The following is a 22,133-nucleotide window of genomic DNA, read 5'->3' as shown; positions in this document are numbered from 1 at the left end:
CAATAGATTGGGAAAAGGGGAAGTGCAACAAGACCTGGGTGCCCTTGTGCATCAGTCTCTGAAGGTAAGCCTGCAGGTGCAGCAGGCGGTTTAGAAGGCAAATGGTATGTTGGCCTTCATAGCGAGAGGATTCGAGTACAGGAGCAAGGATGTCTTGCTGCAGTTGTACAGGGCCTTGGTGAGACCACACCTTGAGTACTGTGTGCAGTTTTGATCACCTTATCTGAGGAAGGATGTTCTTGCCATGGAGGGAGTGCAGCGAAGATTCACCAGACTGATACCTGGGATGGCAGGAATGACGTATGAAGAGAGATTGGGTCGATTAGGCTTATATACACTAGAGTTTAGAAGAATGAGAGGGGATCTCATTGAAACTTATAAAATTCTAACAGGACTAGACAGACTAGATGCAGGAAGGATGTTCCCGATGGTGGGGGAGTCCAGAACCAGGCGTCACAGTCTAAGGATAAGGGGTAAGCCATTTAGGACTGAGATGAGGAGGAATTTCTTCACCCAGAGAGTGGTGAACCTGTGGAATTCTCTACCACAGAACGCAGTTGAGGCCAACTTATTAAATATATTCAAGAAGGAGTTAGATATATTTCTTAAGGCTAAAGGGATCAAGGGATATGGGGAGAAAGCAGGGACAGGGTACTGAATTTGGATGATCAGCCATGATCTCATTAAATGGCGGAGCAGGCTCGAGGGGCCGAATGGCCTACTCCTGCTCCTACCTTCTATGTTTCTATTGCCCCTGGAGGTGATTGGAGTGCTAAATCAGGCACTACATACCTCTCTTAAGGCGCTAACGCCGAGGAGCAAGACGCTACCTCAGAGCGCTGGCGAAGCTCGTGTGATGCCAGACAGCAATGGAACACAGACACACTGGCGCCGGCCAGTTCTTAAAGAGGAGGGTCGATCTTGCTCTCCATCCACACCCTACTCATTGCAGCCTTGAATCTCAGCCTGAAGAGACCCACCTATACGTCAAGTCTGCTGGAAAGAACAATGGAGAGGCCCAGGGATAGAGCTCAGAGTGCAGCCCCCATAGTCTTTTCTAAATCGATGCAAGGAAGGTCAAATCAAAATGAATCTGCAAAGTGCTGTTCAGTACCCAAAACTCCTTCACACAGCGTTGAATCTCTCCAGAAGTCTCTGTCTCTCTCTCTCTCAGAATGCGTGGTGCAAAAATGTTGCCAACAAAAAAAGGCAGGAAGCGGTCGCCTTTAAATAGCGCTCCCCAGTCCCTTCCTGACTGCAAAACGCTCCCCTCAACCTGTCGTTGCTAGCGGCAGGCAGTAAGGCAGGGGGCGCCACTCAATATTCGGTCCAGGGCGCTACCGGGGCGTTGCACGCTCGACTGACGTCATGATCTGCAGGTGCAGGAGATCATGGCGGTAGTGTTTAGCGCCGCCGCAAAATGTCTGGTCAATTTCGCGAGCAGCACAAACATCGCCGTGCCCGGGCGCTAGTTACTTTGCACCCCATTAAGGCCCTCTTAGGGCGCTAGCGGGAGGCGCAAACCAACCGAATTTTTCCCCCGTGGGATCGTATGTGTCCACCTGAGAGGGCAGACAGGACCCCAGTTTAACATCTCATCCAAAGACTGCACTGAAATGTCAGCCTAGTTATGTGCTCAAGTCCTGTTTTCCAAGCAGAGAATGGGTGTGTTTGCTTATGTATAGAAATGAAAGCTTTGCCAACTGCATTTGAGCAGTACTGGCCCTTAAAGCTCCAATGTTGCATTTTCTTATTTCCAGCAAAGTGGACAAATACTAGACTAACTGTGGTTATGGAAAGTAGCTGATATAACATAGTGGTCTAACTTTTGGTCTTGTATTTTACTCATATATGGCACTCTCATGGTACACATATGTAGATTGCATTTTAGTGTGTGTACAATGAAGTTTAAAGGCACCTACAGGTTTAGCAGTGAGCTAGTATTAGTAATGGATTTTGTGTTTTGAATTTGATAGTTACTTTAAATTAGTACTGTGTTCGTGATTTGACAATAAAATAGGTGCTGATATCAACTGGAGAGGTGCCAAAACAGTAACAGCAGCTGAAGGATTAAAAGGCCACATTATACTGATATTAAGCACATCACAGACATTGTATGGTTTGTCACGCTTGCGTTCCAATCTATTTGTGATTCTGTTTTGTAATGCTTTTTTCAGTCACTGAGAAACAAATTCAGGTTTTCAAAAGTGATATAATTAAATGAACAATCCTGGGGTTTAGGAAGGACAGTAAGGAGTACAAATTCCCATTCCGGGTTGAAATCGGGCCTTGTGTTTTGTCACATACCTGAAGCAGTCATGCCAGTTTTATTAACGGAGCATTTTCATCCGTTAAATTGTCTTCCCACATAATTCATCAGTTGTCTCATTGAGTGCACATACAAAGATAGATTGGTGGTATGATAATTTGAACACTTCATTGATCAGACCTGGCATTATTTATTTTTTAAATGTTGTTTGCTCTAACTGTGTATGTTACTGTAGAAACCAATTGCAATTGTTCATGCTGCAGCAGGTATGGTAAATGTTATGGCACGAGCGGCCCCTGACAGCTGTCCAAGTGCTGCTTCAGCTGTGTTTACGGAGCTGACTGATTCTGGTTGTCCTAGGAAACGATTTTGGCCCCAGTGGGACAGCTCCACCCTTTTCTGGCACATTTCCGGCAGGTTACACGGAAACCATTACATTCTTGGGAGGTAAATGGTCAACAAATAAAGTACATAATAAGTAAGATACAAGATGGTTTGTATGATTAATGGTAATAATAGACATTAAATACATTTCAAAATGACATTATAATTAAGAGGAACACCTCCTGTACTATATTGGATGACAAAATATAGCTAGGTGCACAGTAGAGCGAAAGATTAATACCTGGAAAAAATTAATTAAAAAAGCCTTAGGGGGAAAAATTCGGTTGCTTTGCGCCTCCCATTAAGAGGGTGCTAACGGGGCGCAAAGCAACTAGCGCCTGGGCGCGGCGCCGACAACGCCTCCCGTGAAATTCAGCGGGAGGTTAGTGGTGGTGGTAACCGTTAGCGCCCCGCGGCGCTGCGCCGCCAGCGATGACATCATCGCCGTGCGCAGCGCCCCACTCGCGCCCTGGCTACGAACTTCGGTAGCGCCCCCTGACTCACTGCCGGACGCTATGTCCAACGGGGTCAGGGGTGCCTACCTGCGGCCAGGGCGCCGCTAATTAAAGGCGAGGTGCCGGGTGGCCATTTTTGTTGCTGGCCGCCTGCCAGCACCTGCCCCCATTGCCGTCCCTGGCCTCCTGAGCACCTTTTGCCGACACTCCGATCCTGGTGGCCCAGCTGGGCCCCGGAGCCGCGCTGCACAAGGCCCCTCCCCTTTCAGAAGGGGAGGAAGGCCTGCAATACTGTGGCGCAACATGCCGCAGCGCCACGATATTCCCTCGCAGTGCCCCAAGAGGGAGGCGGGGTGCTTCCAGTAGTGCCCCGCTTCCCTCTTGGGGTGCTACCGATGAATTTTGACCGTGGGGGCGCTAATTTTTTCAGGGCACTAAAAGTAGAGCCCCAGCGAAGTTAGCACCCCAAAAGGGGCATGACTCAATTTTTCCCCCTTAGTTCTCATGATTGGCTCAGAGAGCTGGCTCTTTTAACTCCAGAAACACACAGACTTCGGGTGATGGGATTGAAGTATTTAAAATGATGACGGGACTAGACTGTGTCCATGTGGACAGATTACTTGAATTAGCTAGGTTAGGGAGAACGAGTAGACATGTGTATAAGTTACATAAGCAAAGAACTAGGTTAGATGTCAGGAGGGGGATTTTCTTTTCCCTGTAGGTCATTGACCATTAGAATAAGTTGCTGGCTCGTACATTGAGTGCGGATTCACTGCAAACATTTAGAAGAGAGCTGGACGGGTTCCTGAAGGAAGATGATATCGCTGCGTACAAAAGGAGATGGGATGTCGGGTAATGTACTTCATGGTCATGATTATCTCCCAGAATTTGTATTTGATCACCTTTGGGGGTCGGAGGGTAACTTCCCAGAATCGTTTTTACCGAAATTGGTGTAGCGTTTTGTTGATCTGTTTTGTTTGCATCTCTCAGGAGATTACTGCTGGTGAGTGGGGAGCACTGAGGGTCATGATGCTTGGTTGCAACATAACTGAATGGGACAGGCTGGATGGACCTTTTTCTGCCTCTTTTGTGTGTATGCCATTAATCATAATCCTATAATTTGCCTCTAATTATACCATGCCTGCTATTATTTGGGTGGATGTATTATATGCCAAATGTAATTTCTGGCAGAAAATCATAGAAGTGTCATTGGTGGTGTTGGGGAGCAGGTGGAATGGCTCCTTGCCTGATTTTCCTTCCCCACACACTCAGGTTATGTCCAACGTTGGGTGGAAAGGCAAAGGAAATGCTGCCTCAATGATTTTTAAAATTCATGCTCAGCCTTGTGTAATCAATCACTCTGCCATCAATTGCACTAGGCAAAGTGACTCTTTAAGATTTAACTTCCCTTTCTCTACCGCTCCCCAGTTAAAGCAGTGAGAACTGAGCTATACAGATTTGGAACTGTTGAGTTCAATTTGGGGTAGCAGATGAAGTTCTACAATTGGTCCCAGCACCCCAGATTAGGGAAAGGAAAATCAATGTGACTTCAGAACAACTTGTATTTATATAGCGCCTTTAATGTAGTAAAATGTCCCAAAGAGCTTCACAGGAGTAGTATCAAACAAAATTTGACACTGAGCCACATAAGGAGATATTAGGGCAGATGACCAAAAGCTTGGTCAAATAGGTAGGATTTAAGGAGTGTCTTAAAGGAGAAAAGGTAGAGAGGCAGAGAGGTTTAGGGAGGGAATTCCAGAGATTAGGGCCTAGGCAGCTGAAGGCACAGCCGCCAGTGGTGGAATGATTAAAATCAGGGCTGCTCAAGAGGCCGGAATTGGAGGGAATAACAATGGGGAGAGATGTAAACTGGGCTGCCTTATTGTTCTCACCCGTTTACACCATCGCACAAAGTCCAAATGACCCCCAAGGTGTCTGAGTGGTAATCTTATTTTTATTATTCATTCATAGGATGTGGGCGTCGCTGGCAAGGCCAGCAGTTATTGCCCATCAGTAATTGCCCTTGAGAAGGCGGTGGTGAGCCGCCTTCTTGAACCGCTGCAGTCCGTGTGGTGAAGGTACTCCCACAGTGCTGTTAGGGAGGAAGTTCCAGGATTCTGACCCAGCGACGATGAAGGATCGGCGATATACTTCCAAGTCAGGATGGTGTGAGACTTGAAGGGGAACTTGGAGGTGGTGGTGTTCCCAAACGCCTGCTGCCCTTGTCCTTCTAGGTGGTAGAGGTCGCGGGTTTGGGAGGTGTTATCGAAGAAGCCTTGGCGAGTTGCTGCCATGCATCTTGTAGATGGTACACACTGCAGCCAAGGTATGCCGGTGGTGGAGGGAGTGAATGTTTAAGGTGGTGGATGGGGTGCCAATCAAGCGGGCTGCTTTGTCCTGGATGGTGTCGAGCTTCTTGAGTGTTGCTGGAGCTGCACTCATCCAGGCAAGATAGAGAAATATAAAATTGTTAAAGGTGTAGAAAAAGTTAATCAGAATATTCCTTTAAATTAAACTTCAGAAGTAGAATGAGGGGGACATATGTTCAAATTAGTAAAAGGTAATTTTAGGACTGACATCAAGATATTTTTCTTCACACAAAAAGTGCTTAACATGTGGACTAAACTGCCATATAGAGCAATGGAGGCAAAAGCTCTGGAATTGTATGAGAAACATTTGAATGCTATTCTGGGGGTGGGGTAGTGTGGTGGAGCGGGTGTTGTTAAGATCTCTTTGAATGGACGAATTAAGATGGACACTATGGCCTTCTTCACCTGGAATTATCTTGTAAATAAATCTGCCCATGACCGAGAGGGTCAATCTTCTTGGACATTTCTTAACAAGCAAATGTTTTTTTCTTTTATCCCACTAATTTTATTTTGCCCGTTTTATGGTGGGAGCAAGACTTGGAGCAATGGTATAAATGGACACAAAACCTGTTACTACTTTCTACCAGCCTCGCTCACCTGTTTCCTCACATTTTCTTTTTTGTTTGAATTAATATGCAGAGAAAAATATGTCCCCAAGACTCTGAGTCAGCACAAGTCTTAGGCTGAGGTCTGAGGTAAGTCTGGGTTAATTTACAATCCTGGCAGGGTTCCAGCATACTTGCTATTCCAAATACACATTGGATTCATGTAAATCTGAAGCCGGTATGGAATAGTAAACGGGGTATTAAGGGCAGAGCATTCAGTAAATGAGGGTGCTATATTTTCAAACATTGTAACCCAAAAATATTTTAAGCTATCTCCCATTTCTTAGCAGAAACAATCCCCTGCGCTGTCTTTACATTATAATAGAGGGATTAAATTGAAAGAAATTTCATGTATTTAAGATTAATCCTAATGGAAAGTTTGAATGTAGATAAATAAATCATAGAATTAAAGGTTTGCTGCGCCAGTCAATACCATTGCCAGTAATTTGCATCTTAAATCCAGGTCTGCTTAGTGCCGCTCAGGTTGTTATATGTTGAAGGAATATGAGCATAACAGATGTACCAGACTTGCAACCACTTGTCTGAAGACAACTGGCCAGAACGCATTTAGCACAAATTACTACATGTGTTATGAAATATGAGAGCAGTTGTATGTATCTATTAAGTCTCTTGTTAATTCTGCAGATCTGCAGATGCTGAGAGCATCTGTCTACATGCAAGGGTCCTGCTTTTCCTCCTGTGCTATTACAGTGAAATTAATTTTAACATTTACTTTGGGAAAGAAAAGGCTGCAGTAACCCACTGAGGAGGAACTGCATATATTTCAAGGTAAATCATCTTTGAACTAAGTAATTGGGTTGATTGCAGTCAAATTTAAATAGCCTTTAAAGCTCTCTCGATAACTTAGTGAATATGTGTTACAGCACCAAGCAATGCAGACCAAAAAGTCTTGGATTTGATTCCTGGCCAGTGCTCAGTTATTGCCTAGGGCAGCAGTTACAGCACTACAATTGTTGCAACAGGAGTAGAAAGCAACAGAAGCTGAACATTTGTGGGAGAGTTAAGAAAGGTGGCCAACAGCTGGTCAACAAAAAGGCTTTTAAAAATGGAGAGAGAGGGAAAGGTTTAGGGAGGGAGTTCCAGTGCCAAGATGGCTGACGGTTCTGCAACCAATCTAAAATGGAGGGTGGGATACACAGGACATCAGAATCGGAGGACAGGGAGTCTGATGGTACAGAGGCAATTAAGGAAAGTGGTACAGTGAGAGCGCCAAGTGTTGTCAGAACACATATGGGAGCTGACGCCATGTCTATGGATGGCATCACCGAAGGGCAGCATGTAGATGAGGAAGAGGAGAGGACCAAGGATGATTCCTTGGGGAACTCCAAAAGTGACCAGGCAGGGGCAGGAGAAGAAGCTATTCCTGGAGATACTCTGGCTACATTGGTTAGCTGGGAATGGAACCCTGCAAGAGCTAGACCATGGAGGAGAGGTAGAGGAGGAAGATGGTATTGTCAAACATGCATCTCGGACACAAACCTCAGCCACCCAGCTACAGAGATGAGTGCTAAAGGCAATCCACTCACCTCCAGCAATCCCATTGGCGGCCTTCTTGTAGCCAATCTCAACAGAGCTTTAAAATCAAAACATCAGCAAAGGGGTATATGTAAACAGACAGTCTCTGTATTAATTGGTGGTATCTGCTCAGTTCAGCACAACAGACCTACTTACATGAACGATAGCAAAATACTGCAGATGCATGCTCCCGCTTGCAGAATTCCCGTTCTACCCGGACCCCTCCCCCTGGCCTCTTACCCTCTCTAGATCTTTTCATCGCTAACTGCCGCCGTGACATCGGCCGTCTCCATTTCTCTGCTCCCCTCACTCACTCCAACCTCCCTCCCTCTGAACTTGCAGCACTCCATTCCCTTAGATCCAACCCTGACATTGTCATTAAACCCACTGACAAGGGTGGTGCTGTTGTTGTTTGGCGAATGGACTTCTACCTAGCGGAAGCTGAATGCCAACTCTCCGACACCTCCTCCTACCTCCACCTGGACCATGACCCCACTACCGAACATCAAACCACCGTTTCCACGACTGTCACTGACCTCCTCTCCTCTGGAGATCTTCCCCCCGCGGCCACCAACCTCATAGTTCCCCAACCCCGCACAGCCCGCTTCTACCTCCTTCCCAAGATCCACAAGCAGGACTGCCCTGGTAGACCCATCGTTTCAGCCTGTTCTTGCCCCATGGAACTTATCTCTTCCTATCTCGACTCTATCTTTTCTCCCCTTGTCCAGTCTCTTCCGACCTACATCTGCGACTCTTCGGACGTCCTCTGCCACTTTAACAGTTTCCAGCTTCCTGGCCCCAACCGCTTCCTTTTCACCATGGATGTACAATCCCTCTACGCCTCCATCCCCCACCAGGATGGCCTGAGGGCACTCCGCTTCTTCCTTGAACAGATGCCCGTCCAGTCCCCATTCACCACCACCCTCCTCCGCCTGGCTGAACTTGTTCTTACATTGAACAACTTCTCCTTTAACTCCACTCATTTCCTCCAAATCAAAGGTGTTGCTATGGGTACCCGCATGGGTCCTAGCTATGCCTGCCTTTTCGTGGGATATGTGGAACACTCTGTGTTCCAGTCCTACTCAGGTCCCCTCCCTCACCTCTTTTTCCGATACATTGATGACTGTATCGGTGCCATTTCCTGCTCTCGCCCCGAACTAGACAATTTCATTCACTTTGCCTCCAATTTCCACCCTTCCCTCTCCTTCACATGGTCCATCTCTGACTCTTCCCTTCCCTTCCTTGACTTCTCCGTCTCCATCTCTGGGGATAGGTTATCGACCAATATTCACTACAAGCCCACTGACTCCCACAGCTGCCTGGACTACACTTCCTCCCACCCCGCCTCCTGTAAGGACTCTATTCCATTCTCCCAGTTTCTCTGTCTCCGCCGTATCTGCTCCGACGATGCCACCTTCCACACCAGTGCTTCTGACATGTCTTCCTTTTTCCGCAACCGAGTATTCCCCTCTACTGTGGTTGACACGGCTCTCGACCGTGTCTGTTCTATCTCCCGCACTTCTGGCCTCACCCCTGCCCCTCCCTCCCAGAACCATGATAGGGTTCCCCTTGTCCTCACCTTTCACCCCACCAGCCTCCACATTCAACGGATCATCCTCCGCCATTTCCGCTACCTCCAAAGTGATCCCACCACCAAACGCATCTTCCCCTCCCCTCCCCTTTCAGCATTCCGTAGGGATCACTCCCTCCGAGACACCCTAGTCCACTCCTCTATCACCCCCAACAGCCCTTCCCTTTCGCCTGGCACCTTTCCGTGCAAGCGCAGGAGATGTAACACCTGCCCCTATACCTCCCCCCTTCCCACTGTCCAGGGCCCCAAACACCCCTTCCAGGTGAAACAGCGATTTACTTGTACTTCTTGCAATCTAGTACACTGTATTCGCTGCTCACGATGCGGTCTCCTCTACATTGGGGAGACCAAACGCAGATTGGGTGACCGCTTTGCGGAACACCTCCGTTCAGTCCGTAAGGGTGACCCCGAGCTTCCGGTCGCCTGTCATTTTAATTCACCGCTCCATTCCCACTCGGACCTCACCGTCCTTGGCCTCTTGCATTGTTCCACGGAAGCTCAACGTAAACTCGAGGAACAGCACATCATCTTCCGATTCGGCACTTTGCAGCCTTCCGGACTCAATATCGAGTTCAACAATTTCAGATCATAACCTCGGCCCCCATTACATTTTTACTTATATTTTTTTCCACCCCTTTGTTTTGGGTCTTCCCTTCCCCCCCACCTTTCCTTTTTTTTCCTCTCTTCTCTCTCCCACATGGCAGCTGTTTCTCATCCAGCCAGTACACTTCACACCTAATCTCAGCCATCTTTTGTCTCCACTGTCCTATTAGCATCTCGTCTGGTTTTGAATACCTCTTAATGTCTCTTTTACTTCTTTTGTTCTATCGCAGCCCTGACTTCGATCTATTTTATTTCCTTTCCAGTTTTGAAAAAGGGTTTCGACCCGAAACGTCAACTCTAATTTCTCTCCACGGATGTTGCTGGCCTGCTGAGTTTTTCCAGCATTTTCTGTTGTTAGACCTACTTACATGATCACTAGAGTTGAGCTTATACTGCCTTTAGCGCTCACTTCTATAGCTGGGAACCCTAATTGACGGTGGGGAGGTGGTGGGATGCACTTTTTTACCTGGCTGTCTCAGGGTCTGTTGTTGATCTGGCTGCTGCAGTCAGTGACGTGTGCATGGGTGAGCTGAGTTGGCGGATCAGTGGCAGATCAGTCATCCAGTGCCAGTTGACCTTGCTGGTAGGAGTAATGGAGGTGATGCCACTGCGGTGGACTAAGTCAGATTCCACAGCACTGGCAGCCAGGAAAACATAGAAACATAGAAAAATAGGAGCAGGAGTAGGCCATTCGGCCCTTCGAGCCTGCTCCGCCATTCAATATGATCATGGCTGATTCTCTATCTCAATACCATATTCCCACTCTCTCCCCATACCCCTTGATGTCTTTTGTGTCTAGAAGTCTAACTATCTCCTTCTTAAATATATTCAGTGAATTGGCCTCCACAGCCTTCTGTGGTAGAGAATTCCACAGGATCTCCACCCTCTGAGTGAAGAAATTTCTCCTCATCTCAGTCCTAAATGTTCTAGACCCTCCAGCCAGGGGAAACATCCTCCCTGCATCCAGTCTGTCTAGTCCTGTCAGAATTTTATACGTTTTAATGAGATCCCCTCTCATTCTTCTAAACTCTAGTGAATACAGACCTAGTCGACCCAATCTCCCCTCATACGACAGTCCTGCCATCCCAGGAATCAGTCTGGTGAACCTTCGCTGCACTCCCTCTATGGCAAGTATATCCTTTCTTAGGTAAGGAGTCCACAACTGCACACAGTACTCCAGGTGTGGTCTCACCAAGGCCCTGTATAACTGTAGCAAGACATCCTTGCTCCTGTACTCAAATCCTCTTGCAATGAAGGCCAACATACTATTTGCCTTCCTAACTGCTTGCTGCACCTGCATGTTTGCTTTCAGTGACTGGTGTACAAGGACACCTAGGTCCCTCTGTACATCAACATTTCTCAATCTATCACCATTTAAATAATACTCTGCCTTTCTGTTTTTCCTACCGAAGTGGATAACTTCACATTTATCCACATTATACTGCATCTGTCATGTATTTGCCCACTCACTCAACTTGTCTAAATCTCCTTGAAGCCTCTTTACATCCTCCTCACAACTTTCAATCCCACCTAGTTTTGTGTCATCAGCAAACTTGGAAATATTACATTTGGTTCCCTCATCCAAATTATTGCTATATATTGTGACTAGCTGGGGCCCAAGCACTGATCCCTGCGGTACCCCACTAGTCACTGCCTGCCACCCTGAAAAAGACCCATTTATTCCTACTCTCTGTTTCCTATCTGTTAACCAATTTTCAATCCATGCCAGTATATTACCCCCAATCCCATGTGCTTTAATTTTGCACACTAACCTCTTATGTGGGACTTTATCAAAGGCCTTCTGAAAATCCAAATACACCACATCCACTGGTTCTCCCTTATCTATTCTACCAGTTACATCCTCAAAAAACTCCAGTAGATTTGTCAAACACGATTTCCCTTTCATAAATTCATGTTGACTTTGTCTAATCCCGTTGATATTTTCTAAGTGTCCTGTTATCACATCCTTTATAATAGACTCTAGCATTTTCCCTACTAATGATGATAGGCTAACCGGTCTGTAGTTCCCTGTTTTCTCTCTCCCTCCTTTTTTAAATAGTGGGGTTACATTTGCCATCCTCCAATCTGCAGGAACTGTTCCATAATCTATAGAATTTTGGAAGATGACAACCAATGCATCCACTATTTCCATGGCTACCTCTTTTAGTACTCTGGGATGCAGATTATCAGGCCCTGGGGATTTATCGGTTTTCAGTCCCATTAATTTCTCCAGCACTATTTTTTTACTAATACTAATTTCCTTTAATTCCTCCTTCTCGCTAGATCCTTGGTTCCCTAGCATTTCTGGGAAGTTATTTGTGTCCTCTTCTGTGAAAACAGAACCAAAGTATTTGTTTAATAGCTCTGCCATTTCCTTGTTCCCCATTATAAATTCTCCCGTTTCTGACTGTAAGGGACCTACATTTGTCTTCACTAATCTTTTTCTTTTTACATACTTGTAGAAGCTTTTACAGTCTGCTTTTATGTTCCTTGCAAGTTTACTCTCATACTCTATTTTCCCCTCTTAATCAATCTCTTGGTCCTTTTTTGCTGAACTCTAAACTGCTCCCAATCCTCAGGCTTGCTACTTTTTCTGGCAACTTCATATGACTCCTCTTTGGATCTAATACTATCCTTAATTTCTTTTATTAGCCATGGTTGGGCCGCTTTTCGTTTTGTATTTTTGCACCAGAAATGAATATATAACTGTTGTAATTCATGCATTCGATCCTTAAATGTTAGCCATTGCCTATCCACCATCATGCCGTTTAATGAAGCTCCCCAATCTATCAAAGCCATCTCACTCCTCATACCTTCATAGTTTCCTTTGTTTAGATTTAGGACCCTAGTTTCAGATTGGACTTCTTCACTTTCCATCCTAATGAAGAATTCTTCATGTTATGGTCACTCTGCCCTAAAAGATCCCGCACAACAAGGTTATTAATTAACCCCTTCTCATTGCACAATACCCAATCTAGGATAGCCTGTTCTCTAGTTGGCTCCTCAATGTACCGGTCTAAAAACCATCTCGTACACACTCCAGGAATTCATCCTCCACAGTATTATTGCTAATTTGGCTTGGCCAGTCTATATGTAGATTAAAATCACCCATGACTACTGTAGTACCCTTGTTACATGCATCTCTAATTTCCTGTTTGATGCCATCCCCTACATTACCACTACTGTTTGGAGGCCTATAGACAACTCCCACCAATGTTTTCTGCCCCTTGGTGCTTCTTAGCCCCACCCAGACTGATTCTACATCTTGATTTTCTGAGCCAATATCCTTTCTCACTATTGCTCTGATTTCATCCTTTACTAACAATGCCATCCCACCTCCTTTTCCTTTTCGCCTGTCCTTCCTAAATATCGAACATCCTTGGATATTCAGCTCCCAGCCTTGGTCACCCTGCAGCCATGTCTCCGTAATTGCAATTATATCGTATCCGTTTACACCTATTTGCGCTGTTAATTTACCTTATTATGAATGCTTCATGCATTCAGATACAATGGCCTAGAAATTGAGTTGGGCCCGCGCCAGGGCTTTAGCGCCGGAAATTTTACGCCGGCGCTAAGTCCCGCTGCGCGCGCCAAAAATTCAGTAGCGCCGCGCCCAGACGGCTGCAGGCGCTACTGGAGGGTGTCAGCGCCTCCCAATGGGCGCTGACTGCAGGATTGCGGTGCTAATCCCCCGCTGCGGCACCCGATGCGGTGCGGCAGGCTGGGGTACTGCAGGCCTCCTCCTTCTGTTAAGGAGGAGCTGCCTGCAGCCGCCCGCTGGCCGTTGGATTCGGGGAAAAAATGAGCCCGGCACCTCAGAGAAGTGCCGGGCTCTCGGCCCACACACATCTGTGCCGCGGGGGGGTGGTGGAGGAGTCCGGGGAGGGAGGTGCGGGCAGGCGGCCGCCGGGAAAGCGGCCGGCCGCCGCGCCACCTTAATGCGCCGGCGCTAGGACCATGAAGGCACTTCTGAAAAATCGTTGGTTGCGGCTGCCACGGGCGAGGCGGCCGCAACTGAATTTCGGCGTTCGGGCGCGTTACCATGGCAACCGGGACGCTGCGCACACCGATGACGTCATCGGTGCCGGTGCAGCGCAACCGGTGTAACGCCGATGGTAGGGCCCTAGTCAATTTCAGAAGCGGCTATAATTGCGGCGCTAGGCCCTCTAGCGCCTCTAAATGGGCGCTGACCCCACTCAATTTCTAGGCCAATGCCTTTAGATTTGTCTTATTAACATTTTTAGACATCTTGACATTTTTTTGTACTATGGCCCTATTTGTCTTACCATTTTTTCTTACCCGGACCCTATTTGTTAGTGCACTCCTTTGTTTGTACGCTCTGTCCCTTCCTGACACAATCTGGTTATCCTCACCCCAATCACTTTCCTGCACTGCTTCCTTGTCTTTTCTCTTTAGCATTCTAGATTTCTCTCCACTGGGACTCTCCCCACCCCATCCCCCTTTAGTTTAAAGCCCTATCTACCTCCCTAGTTATTCGATTTGCTAGAACTCTGGTCTAAGCATGGTTCAGTTGTAGTCCGTCCCAACGGAACAGCCCTCTCTTTCCCCAGTACTGGTGCCAGTGCCCCACGAATGGAAACCCACTTCTCCCACACCAATCTTTGAGCCACGCATTCATCTCCCTGATCCTATTGATCCTATGCCAATTTGCTTGTGGATCCGGTAATAATCCAGAGATTATGACCTTTGTGGTTCTGCTTTTTAATTTAGACCCTAGCTGCTCAAACTCTCTCAGCAGAACCTCTTTCTTTGTCCTACCTATGTCGTTGGTACCTATGTGGACCACAACAACTGGATCCTCCCCCTCCCACTCCAAGTTCTTCTCCAGCCCGGAGGAAATGTCCTTTACCCTGGCACCAGTAGGCAACATAGCCTTCGGGATTCACACTCCTGGCTGCAGAGAACAGTGTCTACTTCTATCTGAAATAGTTTCATAGAATGTAAAAGTAACATGAGGCAACTGTGATGAGTCACGGTATGTTAAGCTGGTAGAGGCACTTTGTGCTGAGCATCAGATCAACCTGATTAAAGTTGATGAAAACAAGAAACTTGGTGAGTGGGTAAGGCTGTGCAAAATTAGACCAAGAAAGGAAACCTCGCAACATTGTAGATTGCAGCTGTGTTGTTTTTAAGGATTATGGCAAAGACTCACAAGCCAAGGCTGTCACTAACAACTATTTGCAGGTAAAGTAATAAATGTCATAAATAAAAATGTGAGATGAGACTCTCTGCATTTATGAGGCATTCACTCTAACAGCTTATATCATAGCACTCACCCATTTTAGGTATTTTATTTCAAATTAGTTAAGGCTTAGATATAAATCTCCCCAGTGTAAGGCTTAAGCACCACTAGCAGTTTTCTTGGAAGAACATAAATTTAGGAAAAACTTTGTTGGCATCAATTTTTAATCAGTCAGGAACATATGGGAGGGGAAATTTTAACCTCCAAAAATGGGCTGGTTTGGGCTGGTTGGGTGGTTAAAGTGTTAAAAATCTGAATCCCATCCTAACTCGTCCATAGAGGCGGGATGTTGGGGGATGTGGGCGGGGGGGGAGGGGCGGCAGCGTTGGGCGTGGGCAACAAACCCATGCCCAGGAGGTGGGTTGGCAATTTAAATATTATAATGAGGCTGCGTGCCTCACAGTGATCCACTATTTCAAATTGAATTCTGGCCGGCCGGGTTTCCCAGGCCTCGGGAAACCCACCGGCTAAAGGGAGGCGAGGACTGCTGGATCCAGGAGGTAAGTGCCTTTCCACTTACCTGCTGGATCCAGTGCACCCTTCCTCAGCAACAACGTTCCCTCTATGCTGCGCGGCCACATGGCCGCACAGCTCTCTGCCGGTCCTGCACAGCCTGGAACCGGCTTTTCCAATGTTAAGTTTCACGCATGCGTGACTGTGCATGGGCTGCACAGCCCTTTAAAGGGGCCACGCACCCAAAAGAAAACTAACGGGAACATTGCTTAACAACACCCCGCGATCGGACACCCTACCGACCCTTCTGATCTCCCCTGACCTCCCCACAAAACGTCCGATCTCACCCCCCTTTCCCTGGGGCCTCTGATCTCCGATTCCCCCTCCAGCCTCTGACCCCCCCCCGCCCCCATTTGGCGGGGCCTGAGGGAAACCCACTCTTCTGGGTTTCCAGACCTACCTCCCCCCCCGCCTTTGAGTAAAAATCCAGCCCATAGATTCTGTCACACATTTAGGAAGTACCCTGCTGTGCTCAGTTATTGTCAACAAATCTGATCACACAATCACTAGAGTTATGTTTAAATTCAACTGCTGGAAATGCCTTTTTGCCAATTTTATGCATTAATGTAATTAATTTATGTACTTTTTTCTTTCAGAATTGTTAGGGCAGGAATTGTAGATAGGCTTTAATGGTCTGAACAGGCTCTTTGTGATTGCTCATTAACAATTGAACAGAAGCCATTACCACAGATGCATGAAGTGATCATGAATGAAATATTTACCTTTTTTCATTGACTGGAAAACTAAATGTTCTCAATAATGTTAACAGTGCAATGTAAGGTCCCTCAGCACAGTAAATTCAAATGCTCCAAAGGATCTTCAGAAGAGTAAAGCATAACAACAGTACGCTTTAGTAATTGAATAGTCAATAGGAAAAATTACTCAACCATCATTTCCTGCTGGAAATTAATTTGTATCCTACTGAGATAAATAAACCAATTCCTGTAACAGAACAATGCCTGTAAGGTGGAGACACAACATCATGCACAACTTTATATTGGGATGTTGTGAGCAGAAATAATGTTGCGTTTATATGGTATTGCGAGAGACAATCTCAACTTGATGGCAGTGCTTTTACATAAATCAGGCAGTGGCAGTGCCGCTGGTAGCACAAACAATCTCTAGAGTTCCTTTTTCTCCCCCAGTGTTATCAACAGTGAACATTACTGGTCACTGGCACCATCACTGGATGCCACAGACAGCCAACATTGCTTGGCCTCTGACAGGCTGAAGTGTCAGCTTGTACCAGCCAGCAGTGAGCTTCTTTGTTTGGGTTGTTCACCTCTACAGATCTTCCTCCGACCTCAGGGAAGCCCTAGTGTCAGTGAGTTAAAATGACATTTTTCACCAACTACGCATGCACAATCTTCAATACGAAGAATTGTTGCCGCTGGCGCAAAGAAAATGGGGCAGATTCCAGACAGTCAGCAGCCTCGGTACACAGTGAAACCACTTTAAATGGACTGTGTTTGTGATATAAACAGGTTGAAGAAATCTTCCGACTCCACCTCAGTGTATTATAGGGTGAACGATTCAGCGGCTCTGTGATGTTTGCATAGCCACAGATCAAACTACTTCTTCATGGAGCAAAATTAAATCTAACTCCTACCTGGGATTTGTTTTTGTTCTGTGGCCTCACATAAATTTGCATAATTTAATCATCCTCAATTGATTTGTAACAGCTGCAAATGCAGAACAAAATTCAATTAGCGGCTGCCATGTAAATGGGATTAAAGCAGCATATCCCTCAGCACAGACTAAAATCTCTAAAATGCAAAGACATCGGATCCATTTTTACAAACTTATATATATTTTTCCTGCAACATTGTTGCATCTCCTTTTGGTATGTGATATAGTTTGCAATATTTCAGTCACAGAACACTTGTAACAAAATTATAGAATTTCCACATTTAGGGTTAACATGGTACATTGATACAGATGGTTCTTATTTGGAAAATCTTCTGAAAAGTTGCTCCTGATAAAAAGTAGCGATTGATAAATTCTGAAATGAAGAGACTGACCATTTGTAGAGGTGAATCCTTAAAACTGTTACATAACTAAATGCATATTTAACATACAGTAACATACACATTGGCAATTAGTTAATTATACATTATATGGTCCACCAAATTCTTTACTAATGTTCTCTATCTGCGCTCCTCTAATTCTGCCCTCTTGAGCATCCCTGATTATAATTGCTCAACATTTGGTGGCCGTGCCTTCTGTTGTCTAGGCCCTAAGCTCTGGAATTCCCTGCCTAAACCTCTCTGCCTCGCTCCCCCTCTTTCCTCCTTTAAGACACTCCTTAAAAACTACCTCTTTGACCAAGCTTTTGGTCACCTGCCCTAATTTATCCTTACGTGAATCGGTGTCAAATTTTTGGCCGTAAAATACTCCTGTGAAGCACCTTGGGGCGTTTTACTACGTTAAAGGCGCTATATAAATACAAGTTGTTGTTATATAATAAACTAGTTTCTGTGTCATTGTCCTGTGCTTCCACTGAACTTGGAGGTAAAAGGTTATGTTAAGCATAAATGATATGCAGTATAAAGAAAGATACCACTTGCTTTTAAATACTGCCTTAACACGTCTCTCAGGATGTCATAGAAACATAGAAGATAGGAGCAGGAGTAGGCCATTCGGCCCCTCGAGCCTGCTCCGCCATTTAATGAGATTATGGCTGATCATCCAAATTCAGTACCCTGTCCCTGCTTTCTCCCCATATCATAAGAACATAAGAACATAAGAAATAGGAGCAGGAGTAGTCCAAGCGGCCCCTCGAGCCTGCTCCGCCATTCAATAAGATCATGGCTGATCTGATCCTAACCGCCAATCCGTTATCACAGAACCATCTCCTGAATCTAACAGAATTAGACACACGAAATAGGAGCAGGATCAGGCTAAACGGCCCCTGGGCCCGCTCCGCTACCCACAGGGCCATGACCGATCCGAACCTAGACTCATGTCCAAATTCCTGCCCGCTCCCCGTAACCCTTAATTCCCTTTACTTCTAGGAAACTGTCTATTTCTGTTTTAAATTTATGTAATGATGTAGCTTCTACAGCTTTTTGGGGCAGCATATTCCATGGACCTACCACCCTCTGAGTGAAGTAGTTCCTCCTCATCTCAGTTTTGAAAGAGCAGCCCCTTATTCTAAGACTATGCCCCCTAGTTCTAGTTTCACCCATCATCGGGAACATCCTCCCTGCATCCACCCGATCCAACCCCTTCACAATCTTATATGTTTCAATAAGATCGCCTCTCATTCTTCTGAACTCCAATGAGTAGAGTCCCAATCTACTCAACCTCTCCTCATATGTCCATCCCCTCATCCCCGGGATTAACCGAGTGAACCTTCTTTGTACTGACTCGAGAGCAAGTATGTCCTTTCTTAAGTATGGACACCAAAACTGTACGCAGTATTCCAGGTGCGGTCTCACCATTGATCCCTTTAGCCTTAAGAAATATATCTAACTCCTTCTTGAATATATTTAATGAATTGGCCTCAACTGCCTTTTTTGGTAGAGAATTCCACAGGTTCACCACTCTCTGGGTGAATAAATTCCCCTCATCTCTGTTCTAAATGGCTTACCCCTTATCTTTAGACTGTGACCCCTGGCTCTGGACTCCCCTGCCATCGGGAACATCCTTCCTGCATCTAGTCTGCTTAGTCCTGTTCGAATTTTATAAGTTTCAATGAGATCCCCTCTCATTCTTCTAAACTCCAGCGAATATAAGCTCAATCGACCCAATCTCTCCACATACGTCATTCCTGCCATCCCAGGTATCAGTCTGGTGAATCTTCGCTGCACTCCCTCCATGGCAAGAACATCCTTCCTTAGATAAGGCGACCAAAACTGCACACAATACTCAAGGTGTGGTCTCACCAAGGCCCTGTGCAACTGCAGCAAGACATCCCTGCTCCTGTACTTGAATCCTCTCGCTATGAAGGCCAACATACCATTTGCCTTCTTAACCGCCTGCTGCACCTGCATGCTCACCTTCAGAGACTGGTGCACAAGGACACCCAGGTCTCGTTGCACTTCCCCATCTCCAAATCTATTGCCATTCAGATAATAACCTGCCTTCCTGTTTTTGCCACCAAAGTGGATAACCTCGCATTTATCCACATTATACTGCATCTGCCATGCATCTGCCCAATCACCCAACCTGTCCAAATCATACTGGAGTTTCTCAGCATCCTCCTCACAGCACACACGTCCACTCAGCTTTGTGTCATCTGCAAACTTGGAGATATTACATCTAGTTGCCTTGTCTAGATCATTAATACATATTGTGAATAGCTGGGGTCCTAGAACCGATCCCTGCGGTACCCCACTAGTCACTGCCTGCCACTCGGAAAAAGACCCATTATTCCAACTCTTTGCTTCCTGTCTGCCAACCAGTTCTCTATCCAAGTCAGTACCTTACCCCCAATCCCATGTGCTCTAACTTTACATGCTAATCTCTTATGCGGGACTTTATCGAAAGCCTTTTGAAAGTCCAAATACACCACATCCACTGGTTCTCCCTTATCTATTCTACCAGTTACATCCTCAAAAAATTGCAGTAGATTAGTCAAGCACGATTTACCTTTCGTAAATCCATGTTGACTTTGTCCGATCCTGTCACTGTTTTCCAAGTGCTCTGCTATTACATCTTTTATAATGGACTCTAGCATTTTCCCCACTACCGATGTCAGGCTTACCGGTCTGTAATTCCCCGTTTTCTCTCCACTACCTTTTTTAAATAGTGGGGTAACATTAGCTACCCTCCAATCCATGGGAACTGTGCCAGAGTCTATAGAATTTTGGAAGATGACCAGCAATGCATCTACTATTTCTAGGGCCACTTCCTTAAGTACCCTAGGATGTAGATTATCAGGCCCTGGGGATTTATTGCCCTTCAATCCCATCAATTTCCCTAACACCATTTCCCTATACATACTGATTTCATTCAGTTCCTCCCTCTCATTAGACCCTATGTTCCCCGACATCTCTAGGAGGTTATTTGTGTCCTCCTTTGTGAAGACAGAACCAAAGTATGTATTTAATTGGTCTGCCATTTCTTTGTTCCCCATTATAAATTCCCCTGATTTTGACTGCAAGGGACCTACGCTTGACTTCACCAATCTTTTTCTCTTCTCATATCTATAGAAGCTTTTACAGTCAGTTTTTATGTTCCCAGCAAGCTTACTCTCATACTCTATTTTCCTCTCTTAATTAATCCTTTTTCCTCCTTTGCTGAATCCTAAACTGCTCCCAATCCTCAGGTTTGCTGCTTTTTCTGGCCAATTTATATTTCCTCTCCTTGGATCTTATGCTATCCCTAATTTCCCTTGTTAGCCATGGTTGCACCACCTTTTTTGTTTTATTTTTATGCCAAACAGAGATGAACAAATTCTGTAGTTCATCCATGCGTTCTTTAAATGTTTGCCATTGCCTATCCACCATCAACCCTTTAAGTAACGTTCCCCAATCCATCCTAGCCAACTCGTGCCTCATGCCATCATAGTTTCCTTTATTTAAATTCAGGACCCTAGTCTCTGAGTCAACTACTTCATTCTCCATCTTAATGAAGAATTCTGTCATATTATGATCGCCCCTCCCCAAGGGTCCTCGCACAACAAGATTGCTAATCAATCTTTTCTTATTACATAATACCCAGTCTAAGATGGCCTGATCAGTGCATGCAGGAAACTGGCACTTCCATTGGGCCTACGGGTGAGTACCCAGTGCGTACTCACCCGTAGGCCCAATGGAAGTGCCAGTTTCCTGCATGGAGACCCAAATTTCTGCCCCAATATCTGAAAGAGTTTCAATCCAATGAATTAATTATTAAAGTGCAGCCACTGTAGATATGTAGACAAATGTGGCAGCCAATTTGCTCACAGCATGGTCCCACAAACAGCAATAAGATAAACAACAACAAATTGCTTCCATATGGTGCCTTAACATAGTAAACGACCCAAAGCACTTCACAGGAGCGCTTTCAAACTAAATTTGACACCAAACCACATAAAGAAATATTAGGACAGGTGATCAAAAGCTTGGTCAAAGAGGTAGGTTTTAAGGAGCGTCTTAATGGAGGAGAGAGAGGTAGAGAAGCGGAGAAGTTTAGGGAGGGAATTCCAGAACTTAAGGCCAAGGCAGCTGAAGGCACGGCTGACAAATGTGAGGCGATGGAAATCGGGGATGCACAAAAGGCAAGAATTGGAGGAGTGCAGAGATCTTGGAGGGTTGTAGGCAACATTCCCTTTAAACTGTGCGGCTGCGCAGCGCTCTTGAGCTCCCACGCAGCCAGTGAACCGGGTTTTAAATTGAAAAAACTGTGCATGCGCAGAAGTTTGAGTGGGCCACGCAGCCCGTTAAAGGGGCCACGCGGCCCAAACAAAATTACAAGGAACATTGATTGTAGGGCTGGAAGAGGTTCCAAAGATAGGGAGGGGGTGAGGCCATGGAGGGATTTGAACACAAGGATGAGAATTTTAAATTTGAGGCATTGCCAGACTGAGAGCGATTGTAGGTTAGCAAGCAAAGGGGTGA

This window comes from Somniosus microcephalus, chromosome 1 (genome assembly GCF_052327205.1).
Source record: "Somniosus microcephalus isolate GS21.2 chromosome 1, FLI_Smic_1.0, whole genome shotgun sequence".
In the NCBI taxonomy this organism is placed as follows: domain Eukaryota; kingdom Metazoa; phylum Chordata; class Chondrichthyes; order Squaliformes; family Somniosidae; genus Somniosus; species Somniosus microcephalus.
The sequence above is the reverse complement of the archived record's forward strand: the minus strand, read 5'-3'. Positions refer to the sequence as shown.